We start from the raw sequence: 12,054 nt of genomic DNA, 5'->3' as shown, positions 1-12,054 counted from the left end.
AAAACTTTAGCTATGAAGAAAGACTGGATAGGCTGGGGTTGTTTTCCTTGGAACAGAGAAGGCTGAGGGGAGATTTAATTGAGGTGTATAAAATTATGAGAGGCCTAGATAGAGTGGCTTGGAAGGATGTATTTCCCTTAGCAGAGAGGTCAATAACCATAGATTTAAAGTAATTGATAGAAGGATTAGAGGGGAGATAAGGAAACGTTTCTGCACCCAGAGGGTGGGGGAGTCTGGAACTCACTGCCTGAAAGGATGGTAGAGGCACAAACCCTCATCACATTTAAAAGGTACTTGGATGTGCACTTAAAGAGCCATAACCTACAGGGCTACGGATCTAGTGCTGGAAGGTGGGATTAGGCTGGGTAGCTCTTTTTCGACCGGCACGGACACGATGGGCCGAATGGCCTCCTTCTGTGTCGTAATTTTCTACGATTCTATGAGACCCACTTCCTGCTCCCTTGATTCCAATCCCACCAAACTGCTGACCACCTAACTTTCTTTTATGGCTCCCATGTTAGTGGATGTTATTAATGGTTCTCTCTCCTCAGATACTGTCCCCCTCTCTTTCCAATCCTCCCTCATCACCACTCCTCAAAAAACAACCCTTGACCCCTCCATGCTTGCAAACTACCGCCCCATCTCCAACTCCCTTTCCTCTCCAAAGTCCTTGAATGTGTTGTCATCTCCCAAATCCATGCCCATCTTTCCCGCAAATCCATGTTTGAATATCTACAGTCCGGTTTTTGTGCCTGCCACAGTACCGAACAGTTCTCATCAAAGTCACGAATGACATCCTTTGTGACCGTGACAAAGGCACACTATTTCTCATCATCCTTCTTGACTTGTTTGCAGCCTTTGACCCAGTTGACCACTCTATCCTTCTCCAACGCCTCTCCACCGTCGTCCAGCTAGGTGGGACTGCACTTGCCTGGTTCCATTCTGACCTAAGCGTAGCCAGAGAATCACCTGCAACGGCTTCTCTTCCCGCTCCCGCATCATTACTTCTGATATCCTCCAAGGATCTATCCTTGGCCCCCTCCGATTTCTCATCTACATGTTGCCCCTTGGCGATATAATCCGAAAACAGAGCATCGGTTTCCCTATGTACGCTGATGACACCCAGCTCTACCTCACCACCACTTCTCTCGACCCCTCCACGATCTCTAAATTGTCAGATTGCTTGTCCGACATCCAGTTCTGGATGAGCAGAAATTTTCTCCAATTGAATATTGAGAAGACCGAAGCCTTTGTTTTTGGCCCCCGCCACAAAGTCAGTTCCCTAGCTAATGACTCCATCCCTCTCCCTAGCACCTGTCTGAGACTGAACGACACTATTCACAACCTTGACCCTGAAATGAACTTTTGACCACATATCCACAGCATAACTAAAACCACCTATTTCCACCTCCATAACATTGCCTGTCTCCACCCTTGCCACTGCTGAAACCCTCATCCATGTCTTTGTTACCTCTAGACTTGACTATTCCAATGCACTCCTGGCTGGCCTCCCACATTCTACCCTATGTAAACTTGAAGTTATCCAAAACTTGGCTGCCCGTGTCCTAATTTGCACCAAGTCCCGCTCACCATTCACCCCTGTGCTCGCTGACCTACATTGGCTCCCGGTTAATCAAAGCCTTGATTTCAAAATTCTCATTGTTGTTTTCAAATCCCTCCATGGCATCGCCCCTCCCTATCTCTGTAGCCTCCTTCAGCCTCACAACCCTCCGAGTTATCTGCACACCTCTAATTCTGCCCTCTTGAGCATCCCTGATTATAATCGCTCAACCATTGGTGGCCGCGCCTTTTGTTGCCTTGGCCCTAAGCTCTGGAATTCCCTGCCTAAACCTCTCCTAATCTGAGGAAGAATGTTCTTACTATTGAGGGAGTGCAGCGAAGGTTCACCAGACTGATTCCCGGGATGGCCGGACTGACACATGAGGAGAGACTGGATCAACTGGGCCTTTATACATTGGAGTTTAGAAGGATGAGAGGGGATCTCATAGAAACTTACAAGATTCTGACGGGACGGGACAGGTTAGATGTGGGTAGATTGTTCCCGATGTTGGGGAAGTCCAGAACCAGGAGACACAGTCTTAGGATAAGGGGTAGGCCATTTAGGACTGAGATGAGGAGAAACTTCTTCACTCAGAGAGTTGTTAACCTGTGGAATTCCCTGCCGCAGAGAGTTGTTATTGCCAGTTCATTGGATATATTCAAGAGGGAGTTAGATATGGCCCTTATGGCTAAAGGGATCAAGGGTTATGGAGAGAAAGCAGGAAAGAGGTACTGAGAGAATGATCAGCCATGATCTTATCGAATGGCGGTGCAGGCTCGAAGGGCCGAATGGCCTACTCCTGCACCTATTTTCCATGTTTCTATGTTTCTCTGCCTCTTGAAAACACTCCTTAACACCTACCTCTTTGACCAAGCTTTTGGTCACCTGCCCTAATTTCGCCTCATATGTTTCGACGTCAAATTTTTTGTCTCATAATACTTCTGTGAAGCTCCTTGGGATGTTTCATTGTTTTAAAGGCGCTATATAAATAAAATTTATGGTTGTTGTTGTTGAAACATGGCAGCCAATTTGCGCACAGCAAGCTCCCACAAACAACAGGTGATAATGTCCAAATAATCTGTTTTTGTTATGTTGAATGAGGGATAAATATTGGTAGTCTGTATCTGGGCCTGTAAATGAGGCTTGGGAGTTAAAATCTCTTGGGACTCATCGTCTGGTTCATCGTCCACAACAGCCTCTGTACCCGCCCCCTGCAAATCTCACCCACCCCCCGAGTTAAAATCAGGGCTACAGCAAGATGACAAGAAAGCGAAAGGAGTTCAGAGGACAGAAGCAAAGATATTACTGTACGAAAATGGAATCCTTTTGGGGCTAAATTATTTTCTTGCATTTACACAGGGAAACAAAGTGCATGTTTTATTCCCACTATGTTGTGAAAATTCAGCTTTACTTTCAAGTGATTTTGGACGGTTGACTATTGCAGTGAAAAATAAATCGTGTGAAACAGATTCACTTTGAGAAGCAAGGGCAGTTTACTGACACCAACATTTTTCAGTCTGCTGCCATGTGTCTCTCACGTTTCAAAGATTTGAGAACTCGGGGGTGTCACTGTGTATGAGTGATCTCTCTGTTTCAGTTGAACTACCTCAATAGCCGTGGGCGTGACTTTCATAATGGCATTTAGGGTAGTCTTACAGTAAATAGCAACGTCACATATAGTAAAGCATGAGCTTGTTTTAGGTTGGACGGAATAGTAGGCGATGATGGAGGGGGATGGGCTGTGGGAGAGCAGTACACGACAGCATCAACAGGCGGTCCCACAAGATACTTACAGATGAAAGCCATTCGCCCCTCTGAATTCATCCATTCGGAACAACCCTACATCCCCTTCTGCCATTGCTGCATCTAGTTGCTTCTTAAATGATTCCAGGGTTTCCTGCTCTGCTTGGAGTCCATTCCAAGTGTTGATCACTATTTGTGTAGAAAAAACTTCCTGATATCAGTCCTAAAGTTACCTTTTACTAGCATGAAACTATCCACTTGTCTTACACCCACTGTTTAATTTAAGATCGTATTCTGGATTAACCTACCACTTACTATCTTACATCTGCCTATGAGATCACCTCGTAGACTCCTCTTTTATAGGCTGAAATGCCCACGTCTCTCCAGTCTTTCCTTATAACTTGGTACCCTGGCATGAGGGATCAGCTGCACGGCTCATCTCTGCACTGCCTCCAGTGTCTCCCTTATTTCTCAGTGACTCGAAGTGGAAACAGTAATCAAGGTGTCGACTGACCAAAGCAATAGTGTGACGTGTTGAGCTATGAGTCCACTAGGGCTCCTGGGTCTCTTTCAATGTCATCCATAGCTGTTCCAAACCATTCATGAAGTATGCATGTTGCCTAATTTTCCCTTCCTACGTGCAATGCTGAATTAAACTCCACCTTCCATTGTTTGGTCTACTCACATCAACAGGTTTAGCTTATTCTGCAGTTTCTGGGCTGCCTCTCCTAGTTTCACTATCCCACCTCATTTGTTATCATATACAAGTTTAACTAATTTACACTGAGTTTCAGAATCCAAGATGGGAATTTTCACCTTGAGGAGCGAGGGGGTTTGGGTGCGGGTGGGGAGTGAAAACCGGGAAAAATACGAGCGCATCAGGAAGTCGTCTCTAACCTGCTGACCTCCGCGTTTAACTCGAGTGCGTTCGGCTGTTTGTGGGCAACGCCCTCAGGAGACGCAGGCTGCCTATTAACATATGATAATCGCTCAATTGTAGCAATATTTCAACTGACTTTCAAGTTTAACTGCACATCCATGGGTTTCCTGGGCTTCCTGACCCTCGCCAGTGAAAGCAAGGCAAGAGCACAATTGAGGGGGCTGATTCAAACTCATAAAAATACTGCACTAAATACTCAGTACTCACAGCTGCTTTCTTATTTACTAGCAGGAAAGGGTTTGTTCACAGTACTGTTGCTGAAAGCTTACTTTCTACACTCAGGATGGGTGGCTGCTTTATATTGGACCTCATACAAGGAGCAATATGACCAGTAACAGCAGCAGCCTGCTGCTGTGTCTTGTGGCTGGACATCAGAGAGGGGTTCAACAACACCAGCAGCAGCCTGCTGCTGAGACCTGCACTTGGACAGCAGAGACAGGAGCAGCGGAGGGGTGCAGCTTACAGGAGCCGCTACCCACGACACAGGGTGTACAGGCAGAGGCTGCGTTTCTTGACATGTTGGAGCAGCAATGCTTCAGGAGGCTCAGGTTGTCGTGTCAGGTGATGGGCGACATGTGCAGCCCGCTAGAAGAAGACCTGCTGAACCTAGTGGACATCCGTTACCAGTGGCTGCCAAAGTCATCAGCCCCCTCAACTTTTTAGCCTCCAGATCCTTCTCGGGCTCTGCCAGAGACACATCCAGCATCTCCCACCTTCGATGGCCAGGAACACCGAAAAGCCACTGATCTCCAGTGCCTCCTCCTCTGCTGTTGTGAGCTGTAAGATCTGTGAAGGTCCACCTCCGATTATCTTTCTCTCCCTCATGTTCCGTGCTCTCCTTTCTTGCGACAGGGAAAAGAACAGACCTATGAATGACTGTAATGGTATGTGCTCACCTCATGGGTGCAGTGCATTTGGAGAGGGTGATGATCAGGGTAGGGCATGAAATTGCGTAAGGATGAGGGTAAGTGGCAGTGGTGGATGGATGGATGGATGGGAATTTGAGGAAGTGTGTTGAAAGAGAAGGATGGTGTCTTGCAAGGTAAGTGGGTGTGAAGGTTAATATGATGGAATAGGCTTGACAAGGCAGCACGAGGGGGTGGGGCAGCTAGACTCATCTTTCCTGATCTGGTTAGGTCATTAAAGCGCTTCCTGCACTGAATCCATGAGCATGGTACAATGCTCCTGCAGCTGACCTGGGCTGCCTCCAGCCACGCCTTCTTTGTGTCAGCAGCAGGTTTCTTCTTCCAATGCTGGGGAAGAGTATCTTTCTCCGGCTCCTCACAACCCCCAGTAGCACATCAAGTGAGGAGCCATTAAAGCGGTGTTCAGCCGTTGATCGTCCTGAATGCATGCCTGCGTTAAAAAGCCACAGACAGGCACGCTAAACTTGCTCCCAGGTTTCCTAGATGCTATCAGACCCCCCCCTTCCGCCGCCTCCCCGCACCGCCCCCCCCCCCCCCCGCTCCCAATGCATCTCCGAGTAAATATCAGGGCTCAAGTCTTTGATTTAAGTTAGAAAAAGCAGTATTCCCAACACTGAGCCCAGAGACACCTCTTAGTACTTCTTCCTGCTCTGATATTACCCCTCTAACCAGTACCCATTGTTTTCTACCCTTCAACCAGTACAGAGAGATGGGATATGAGTTCAGTCCCTCCATGCTGCTAAACTACAGACCTCGGCTATGACAAGTATGGCTCAGACCTTTGCCTAAACTGGGAAAGTAGACTGCAGGGTGTTGTAGCAGTGACTGTATAGATTTCCTCTTTACCTCTTAGTGGTTGGCTCAGGCTGGCATTTGCTGAAAACCGGGATTATATTGCCAACCCAGCCTCATGGCTGCATGGCATGGGCTGAGCTACACTTGGAAAATGCTCAACCAGAAAAACAAAAAAAATTGGACGGCTTAGTGGAAAGCAGCAGCATGAAACATCAGCATGATTTTGATGATATGGAGAATCCAAATTGTAAACTGCACAATTTATTTGTTCCAAACAGAATAATAACATGACCAGAAATAAATAGGACTAGCTGGCTGCAGTGAGATTGTCTAAAATGATTCCAGAAAAGCATCTTGCCTTGCTGAGTGAGTAACCTTCAATTATATAGATATATGTAGTGTGCGATGTCTTGTGATAGAGCATATCTTCACCATAGAAACATAGAAAATAGGTGTACGAGTAGGCCATTCAGCCCTTCAAGCCTGCACAACCATTCAATAAGATCATGGCTGATCAATTCCTCAGTACCCCTTTCCTGCTTTCTCTCCATACCCCTTGATCCCCTTAGCCGTAAGGGCCATATCTAACTCCCTCTTGAATATATCCAATGAACTGGCATCAACAACTCTCTGCGGCAGGGAATTCCACAGGATAACAATTCTCTGAGTGAAGAAGTTTCTCCTCATCTCAGTCCTAAATGGCCTACCCCTTATCCTAAGACTGTGTCCCCTGGTTCTGGACTTCCCCAACATTGGGAACATTCTACCCGCATCTAACCTGTCCCGTCCCGTCAGAATCTTATATGTTTCGATGAGATCCCCTCTCATCCTCCTAAACCCCAATGTATAAAGGCCCAGTTGATCCAGTCTCTCCTCATATGTCAGTCAAGCCATCCCAGGAATCAGTCTGGTGAACCTTTGCTGCACTTCCTCAATAGCAAGAATGTCCTTCCTCAGATTAGGAGACTAAAATTGAACACAATATTCCAGGTGAAGCCTCACCAAGGCCCTGTACAACTGCAGTAAGACCTCCCTGCTCCTATACTCAAATCCCCTAGCTATGAAGGCCAACATACCATTTGCCTTCTTCACCGCCTGCTGTATCTGCATGCCAACTTTCAATGACTGATAAACCATGACACCCAGGTCTCGTTGCACCTCCCCTTTTCCTCGTCTGCTGCCATTCAGATAATATTCTGTCTTTGCGTTTTTGCCCCCAAAGTGGATAACCTCACATGTATCCTTCACCAGAGCTTATTTTTTTCCTGATCGCTTCAAAAATAATTAACGGAAAACACGTTGAGGATGTGATGGAAAGAAAGAGAAATAACTTGCATTTATATAGCACCTTTCACGACCTCGGGACATCCCAAAGCGCTTTACAACCGATGAAGTACTTTTGAAGTGTAGTCACTGTTGCAATGTAGGAAACTTAACGGTTAATTTGCGCTCTGCAAAGTCCCACAAATAAGAATGAGATAAATGACCAAATAATCTGCTTTACTAATGTTGGTAGAGGGATAAATATTGGCTAGGACACCGGGGCGGAATACCGTGCTGTTCTTCGAAATAGTGCCATAGGATCTCATCCAAAAGACAACACCTCTGACAGTGCAGCCTTTCTTCAGCACTGCACTGGAGTGTCAGCCTAAATTTTTGTGCTCAAGTCTCTGGAGTGGAACTTGAATCCACAACCTTCTGACTTAGAGACAAGAGTGCTACCCATTGAAGAGTCTGCCCGCTCTAGTGGATGAAAAAGATCCCATGGCACTATTTCGAAGAAGAGCAAGGGCGTTCTCCCCGGTGTGCTGGCCAATATTTGTGCCGCAACCAACATCACTTAAAAAAACACATTATTTGGCCATAATCACACTGCTGCTTGTGGGATCTTGCTGTGCACAAGTAGGTTGTCACGTTTCCTATATTTTTTTAAATATTTTATTCGTTGCCAATCTTTCCAATTCTTTGTCAGATCAACTTGTCAGATCATAAGCGCCAAAGGTCACCTTGCGCCCAAACAAAGATCACTCTGCGCCAACGATTTTGTATATTACAACAGTGATTTCAGTTCAATAATACAGGCAACTCTCGATTATCCAGGTCCCTCGGGGATTGGGCTATTCCGGGTAAACGATTTTTCCGTTAGGGTGAGTCTACATTTTAAAGTTAACACTTTAATGAATAAATACAATCGTTAGGGCGAGTTTACATTTATCAGTTAAAACTTTAATGAATCAATACAATCAGCTACAAGCAGTAACAAAAGATGGACATTACCAGCATGCATGTACAGGTTCTGTGCCTGGAACCCTGTGCTGGCACTGACCCCGTTCCCAACGTCAGCGGCGGCCGCTAGAGACAGCGGCTGCAACAGCGCGCGCACACACACACCAGCAAAGCAAGGGCAGAGGAGGGTGATTTTTATGGTGAGAGAGAGAGTGTGTGAGAGAGAGAATGTGCGAGTGTGAGAGAGAGAGAGAATGAGCAAATCCAAAGAGCACAGTGTTTGGAAGGCGATTTTTCCAAGTTATTTGGAGCTGTCTTTTCACTTGTTAGCAACAAAATTTTAAATCCCGTTGGATCCGTGTACGGATAGTCGAGAGTTGCCTGTATTTAATTGGCTGTGAAGCGCTTTAGGATGTTTCAAGTTGTTGCTGTTGTTGTTCTGAGGTTGTGAAAGATACTGTAGCAATGCAAATTGTTGTAATCTGGAATGCACTGCCTGAAAGGGTGGTGGAAGCAGATTCAACAGTAACTTTCAAAAAGGAATTCGATATATACTTGAAGGGGAAAAATTGCAGAGCTATGGGAAAAGAATGGGGAGTGGGACTAATTGGATAGCTCTTTCAAAGAGCTAGCACAGGCACAATGGGCCAAAATGCCTCCATCTGTGCTGTATGATTCTATAGGGGAGAAATTCAGGTCGCTTGTGTTGTGTATGGAGAAAGAGTCAGACTGAACACCGTGAGCTCAAAGTAAAGTGTGACCGTAGTCTTTTATTGCAGGTTTCCAGAGTGCCTCTCCAACCTGTGACGCCTCCTTAAATACCTGTGCTCCCAAGGGATTATGGGATCCCTTGGGACTCTAGGGGATGAGCCCTCTGGTGGCTGTATAGAGTAAATACAAGTTCACATATATAACAACACACCCCCCCAAAGTCAATAGTGTAACTATTTACAATGTGAGTTGATCTGGGGCCCTTCTTGCCCTGGTTGATCGTCTCGGTGTGAAAGCTGGTGTTGTTGAACCATTTGTTGGGCCCTCACTGGGCTGCTGTGCAGCTAGCCTTGCTGGGCTATCTGGTGTGTTGGGCCTTGCAGGGCTGCTGTGGATGATGGGTTCTGCTTCGTGGTCAACCTTGGTGCCGGTTGCCACAGGTGTGTATGTTGGGGGATCAAAAAAAGTGGGGCCCAAGGTGGGTTGCTCAGGATAGTCCGTGAATCTGAGTTTGATTTGGTCCATGTGTTTCCGGTGAATGAGTCCATTTGAAAGTTTGACCAGAAACACCCTGCTCCCCTCTTTGGCCACAACTGTGCCAGGAAGCCACTTGGGACCTTGTCCATAATTTAATATAAATACAGAATCATTGATTTCAATCTTGCGTGTCACATTTGCGCTATCATGGTATGCACTTTGTTGAAGCCGCCAACTCTCTACCTGTTCATGAAGATCGGGGTGAACTAACGAGAGCCTTGTCTTAAGTGCTCTTTTCTTAAGAAGTTCAGCAGGTGGGATCCCAGTGAGTGAGTGGGGTCTCGTGCGGTAGCTAAGCAGGACTCGGGATAGGCGAGTCTGCAGTGAGCCTTCAGTTACCCTCTTCAAGCCTTGCTTGATGGTTTGCACTGCTCTCTCTGCCTGACCATTGGATGCTGGTTTAAATGGGACAGATGTGACATGTTTGATCCCATTACAGGTCATGAATTCTTTGAACTCAGCACTGGTAAAACAAGGCCCGTTATCACTCACCACGACATCGGGTAAGCCATGAGTGGCAACCATAGCCTGCAGGCTGTCAGTAGTGGACGTGCTAGCCAACATTATCTCACATTCAATCCACTTGGAGTACGCGCCTACAACCACAAGGAACATTTTACCCAAGAACGGGCCTGCATAGTTGACGTGTACCCTAGACCATGGTTTGGAGGGCCAAGACCATAAACTTAGCGTCGCCTCCTTGAGTACATTGCCTAACTGCGAGCATGTATTACATCTGTGAACGCAGGACTCTAAGTCCACATCGATACCGGGCCACCACATGTGGGATCTGGCTATCGCTTTCATTAAACCTGGCTTGTCCAGGTTTTGATCGGCCGGGCAGTGACGGGTGATTGCTCACTCTCAAATGCTTCCATAACCATGGATAGATCTGCGGGCTGCGCCATTTCCACCCCCGTGGTGCGCAATGGCAGCCTACTGAGAGCATCGGCATGGTTTTCTGTGCCTGGCCTGTGGCGGATGGCGTAGTTGTATGCGGACAACGTGAGCACCCATCTCTGGAGGCGGGCCGATGTGTTGATATTTATCCCTTTACTCTCGGAAAACAGGGATATAAGTGGCTTATGGTCAGTTCCCAATTCGAATTTTAGCCCAAACAGGTATTGATGCATTTTCTTTACCCCATAGACACACGCTAACGCTTCTTTTTCAATTATGCTGTAGGCTCTCTCAGCCTTAGACAGACTCCTAGATGCATAAGCAACCAGTTGCAATTTCACGAAATCATTAGCGTGTTGCAATACACACCTGACGCCATATGACGCCGTATCACATGCTAGTACCAAACGCTTACATGGATCATACAACACAAACATAGAAAGATAGAAAATAGGTGCAGGAGTAGGCCATTCGGCCCTTCGAGCCTGCACCGCCATTCAGTAAGATCATGGCTGATCATTCTTCAGTACCCCTTTCCTGCTTTCTCTCCATACTCCTTGATCCCCTTAACCATAAGGGCCATATCTAACTCCCTCTTGAATATATCCAATGAGCATAACAATTTTCTCGCTTTTATAAAGGCATTTTCTTGGCTTTTGCCCCAAACCCATTCGCCCCGTTTTTGTAGTAAGACATGTCGTGGCTCTAGCAGAGACCCAGTAAGAAGTTACCAAAGTAGTTCAAGAGTCCCAGAAACGACTGCAGTTCCGTCACATTCTGTGGCCTCGGTGCATTCTCGATTGCCTTCGTCTTCGCGTTGGTGGGCCAGATACCGTCCGCCGCAATCCTCCTTCCCAAGAACTCCACTTCAGGCGCCAGGAAAACGCATTTCGAGCATTTTAACCTGAGCCTACGTGGTTGAGTCAACTAAGAACCTCCTCCAAGTTCTGCAGGTGCCCGACTGTGTTCTGACCTGTGACCAAGATGTCGTCCTGGGAGACCACGGTGTGTGGGACTGATTTCAGTAAACTTTCCATGTTTCTCTGGAATATCGCCGCTGCTGATCGGATTCCAAACGGGCATCTGTTATAAACAAAAAGGCCTTTGTGCATGTTGATGCAGGTGAGGGCCTTTGATGATTCCTCCAGTTCCTGCGTCATGTAGGCTGAAGTCAGATGCAGCTTCGTGAACGTCTTTCCTCCTGTCAGCATTGCAAAGAGCTCGTCGGCCTTTGGTAGTGGGTATTGGTCCTGCAGGGAGAAACGATTGATAGTTACTTTGTAATCGCCACAGATTCTAATGGTGCTGTCTCCTTTGTGGACTGGGACAATAGGACTGGTCCACTCGCTGAACTCGATCGGTGAAATGATGCCCTCTCTTTGCAGCCGGTCTAGCTCGATCTCTATCCTTTCTCTCATCATGTACGGTACTGCTCTCGTCTTGTGATGGATGGGTCGCGCCCCCGGAATTAGGTGGATCTGCACTTTTGCTCCTTGGAATTTCCCGATGCCTGGTTCGAAAGCGAAGGAAATTTGTTTAAGACCTGGGCACACGAAGCGTCGTCAGAGGGCGATAGCGCTCGGACATCGTCCCAGTTCCAGCATATCTTTCCCAGACAGCTCCTGCTGAGCAGAGTGGGACCATCGCCCGATATCACCCAGAGTGATAGCTTGTGCACCGATCCATCGTAGGAGACCTTTACAGTAGCACTGCCG

The sequence above is a fragment of the Pristiophorus japonicus genome, chromosome 11 (genome assembly GCF_044704955.1).
Source record: "Pristiophorus japonicus isolate sPriJap1 chromosome 11, sPriJap1.hap1, whole genome shotgun sequence".
Taxonomy (NCBI): domain Eukaryota; kingdom Metazoa; phylum Chordata; class Chondrichthyes; family Pristiophoridae; genus Pristiophorus; species Pristiophorus japonicus.
The sequence above is the reverse complement of the archived record's forward strand: the minus strand, read 5'-3'. Positions refer to the sequence as shown.